This window comes from Chrysochloris asiatica, unplaced genomic scaffold, assembly GCF_000296735.1.
Source record: "Chrysochloris asiatica unplaced genomic scaffold, ChrAsi1.0 scaffold00954, whole genome shotgun sequence".
NCBI classification, from domain to species: domain Eukaryota; kingdom Metazoa; phylum Chordata; class Mammalia; order Afrosoricida; family Chrysochloridae; genus Chrysochloris; species Chrysochloris asiatica.
The window spans coordinates 43,924-47,933 of record NW_006409472.1 but is presented as its reverse complement, the minus strand read 5'-3'; the positions used below and the strand labels follow the sequence as shown (position 1 = coordinate 47,933).

At 49.2% G+C, this 4,010-nt stretch overlaps 1 pseudogene; it reads right to left on the bottom strand.

Annotated features, from left to right (window-relative positions):
• Positions 1-2,370: 2,370 nt before the first annotated feature.
• Positions 2,371-3,536, bottom strand: LOC102824460 (annotated as a pseudogene).
• Between the last annotated feature and the right edge of the window lie 474 nt (positions 3,537-4,010).

The following is a 4,010-nucleotide window of genomic DNA, read 5'->3' as shown; positions in this document are numbered from 1 at the left end:
ATGATTTGTTGAATATAAAACTGGTGATCTGCCCTATAAACTTTTACTCAATCCCTTCTCAGAGCCTAAGGAGCCCTGGTGGCACCATGAATCAAGTGCTCGGCTGCTAACTGAAAGCTCAGCAGTTCATACTCACCAACTGCTTCAAGGGAGAAAGATGTGGCAATCTGCTGCCATACAGATTTACACCTTGGGAACGCTATGGGCAGCTCTACTGACTTACAGGGTCTCGTGAGTGAGAATGACTCCACAGCGAGGGGAGGGGCGTATTTACACACCTAGGTAAATTAACTTGGTTGTGTGTTTTCTTAGTTATTCCAAAGCCCTATAGAGAAGATGTGCTGCATAGGACCAGTAATGAGCTTGAGGAGGAGATAAATAAGATTTGAAAAGAAAAATGAACTCAAGAAGCAATGCTGTCTGGAGCCATTCGGTAAAGGGTTACTCTCAGTTCCTAAGGACCTCAAAGCGCCACAGTTTGGTCAACACCTTGAGCCATCAGTGATGGCATCTCCAGCAGGTTTTAGAATGACTGCTTTCCAGATCAGTGAAGGTCAGGAAAACCCAGCTACTCACCAGGTGTATCCATTTCTATAACTCTATCATAAGTTGGTTCTGACATCAATTAAATACCCCCTTTTCTTCTTTTTTTTTAATGTTTTCATTATTTTTGCCTCTTAATATCAGTGTCTTTATAAACCCGATCTTTTGGGGTCAGAAGCAGTACATATAAACTTAATGATATGATGACATCAGCAAGTTACATGCTGTAACCCTTTCCCACAAACTTTTTGCAGCCTCCTGTTTACTAATGTTGGTATTGTTAAGTCAATTCTGACTCATAGCAGCCCTGTATAGGGTTTCCAAGGAGTGGCTGGTGGGTTTGAACTGTGGACCTTGTGGTTAGAAGTCCAGTGCTTATCCTATAACACCACACTAGGACTCCACAATAAGATATAAAAACAAAAAAACGTGGTCGTAAGTGTGGTCCATCTTAACTGGAATATGTTGTGAGTTGGGGACTACTTGTATTGTTATTGTTGTATCTTCTTAAATACCATGGGTACCCTTTGGACTGTCATGCTTGATCCAAGGGGATGGGAGAGGATGCAGCAGGAGTGACCTAAGACATTGTCACAATGGTCACGAGTCACAAGAACAAGCCCCTAAAGAGGGTGCACAGAGAATCAGACCCTGTGTGGCAGGAATGGCTTGGGAGGCCTAACTTAGAATACTGGGCTAGGTGTGGAGTGAGGTATCACCTCTGCAGGAGGCTCAGGGGCCCTCAGTGTAAAGCACAGCTGGAATTCAGAACCACTGCTCCCTCTGTTGTTATGTGCTGTGGAGTCGGTTCTGACTCATAACAAACCTGTACAGGGTTTCCAAGGCTGTAAATCTTTATGGGAGCAGAATGCCTCATCTTTCTCCCGCAGAACAGCTGGTAGTTTCGAACTGCTGACCCTGAGGTTAGCAGCCTGATTCATAACCACTATGCTACCAGAGTTCCTTGCTGCTCCCTCTAAGGGGTGTGAAATCAAGCTAAAACGAGTTTCTCCTTGGAACCAAAAGCCATGTGACTCATCTTCCTCCTGGTCCAGGAGGGATCCAAAGGCGTCCACTCCTCATTCCTAGCGTACTCACCCTTTCTTGTATTTTAAAGAAAAAACTCACTTCAACACCTCCTTTGAAAAATGAACGAAGGTCAGAAATGAGTTTCTGAACAACAATTTAAAAAAATATTCTTATTACCCAAATGTAATTCAGTGTACTACCTACCAGAAGTCATATGCAGAGCGAGAAGGTGTCCATGTAGCCAGTAGCCACCTGGATCCCATTAGTGACAGTTGTTAAGTGCCTTTGAGTCAGTTCCGACTCATAGCAACCCTGTATAGGGTTTCTGGGTCACAACTGGTACATTTGAACCACTGACCTTGCATTTTAAACCAACCTGTGGTCCAGTGCTTTATCTTACAGTACTACACCAGGACAGTAGCTAATATTTATTGAGCATTTACTATGTGCTACAGTGACAGTCCTGATGTGGTTCAATAGGATAAACATTCAACCACAAGGTCAATTTGAACTGCAAGGCTGGCCGTTCAACTCACCAGTCGCTTCTCAGAAACCCTATACAAGGTCGCTATGGTTTGGTACTGACTCAACAGCACTTGATAACAACAGGGACACTAGTTTATATTTATTGAGCATTTACTATGTGCCCAGTACTGTGCTTGGAGCTCTATGTATATTTGTCCCAGTGAATCTTCCCAGCACCCTTAGGGTGAGGAAATTGAGGCTTAGAGAGAGACAGCAGACTGATCCTTCCCATGACCTGGCAGCGTCTCCCAGCCCTGAAAGCCTGTTCACTACCTGACTTTAGCCCAATGACTTCCTGCCCATTCACCTCGCAGATGTAGTGGTTGGTGAGGAGCCCGTTGCGGGCTGCGGAGCTCCCTTTGACCACAGAGACAACCTTCCCCTTCTTGATGGTGAAGCCCATGTGGCCTGCACTGTCCTTGTGCATAGTGACAGTCCGCTGGAACGGCCTGGTGAGGAGGGACAGTGAACTGGATCTGGGCACAAGGCGGGGTCAGAGACTGAGGCTCCAGGGGCCTGACTGCTCACCTGTCCAGAACGACCATGACGATCTTCTCAGCTGAGGCTTTATTAACTACGCTCCAGCTGGCAGTCACGCCCGTCAATCTGCAGGATCTAGTGTCCGAAGCGGAGTCCCACAAGGGACGCAGGGGTGTTGGCCTGGACCAACTGCACAAAGAGGCCCTGGGGGAACCAGGCCTCAAGTCAGCCACAAGTGGATTCACCCTGCCCCAGGCCTGACCCCAGTCTCTTTCTTCCTATTACTCAGGGAGCTTACAGAGTACGAAGACTATCTGTTTTTGCAGCAGAGACCCGGTTCCCGAAAAGGAAACGCTCCAAGCCACACCGCTAGGAGGCGCTCTGTCGGTGTTTCAAGTCTGGCTGGAAGCTGCACCCCTAGTTACTAGGCGGTCTCGCCCCTCCCAAAGGTATCTGCTATCCCCGCCTACTTTCCCCTTAACAACAATTTAACAACAACAGGAGGTGGGGATAGTAGTAGGAGTTGGTCGCTAGATCCCTGTGAGTTGGTGAAAGGGGGGAAGCTCTGCGCGATGAGCGACGAGCGATGGAACTCACCGAGAGGCAGGTGAAGTGTCCCTACTGCAACCCAGAACCAGCCCTAGGCCCTTGGAGACGAGAGGTTGAAATGAAGAGCCCTTGGCTTGGGGGTCAGGAGGACCTCAGTTCAGGTCCCCTGTTGGCACCTTCCTGTGGACGGGGCCAGCAGACACTCCGCCCCAACGCCCCCCAATGCATGCAGCTCTTTGTCTGGCCCCGTGAGCCCTTTTCTCCCCTCGTATCTTGTCGATGGCCCGCAGCCGCAGCCCGGTCTTACACCGTTCGTCCTTGCACAGGTGGATCTCGCGCACCCCAGGCTTGACCTCCGCCCGCAGCATGCCCAGGCTAGTCCCAGACACTGGCGCCACCAGCAAGTCTGACTGCGGGCTCGAGGTCTCAGTATGCAGACACAGGGGAAGGAGGCAGGAAGAATGGGGAGGGTCCTTAGGCTCCCTGTGCCCCAGCCGCCCCCTTCTCCACAGTTGCTGAAAGGCGATGTGGCTCCACGAAGCCACTTGTTGTTTGTAGTGCCATCAAGTCTGTTCTGACTCGTAGTGACACCATATAGTTTTCAAGGAGCGACTGAAGGGTTTGAACCCAACGTTTTGGTTAGCAGTTCAGGTCTTATCCTATAACAAAGCCACTAGGGGGCGGCAAAGTCCACGCCCCTAGAAACAACCACTCCAGAAAACAAATGGGCACTTTCTTAACACTAGCGTAGTGGTTAACCTCAAGCTTGGCAGTTCCAAACTACCAGCCTTTCCAGAGAAAGCTGAGGCTTTCTGTTCCCGTAAAGATTTACAGCCTCGGAAACGCTGTACAGGGTCACTATGAGTCAGAACCGACTCCACGGT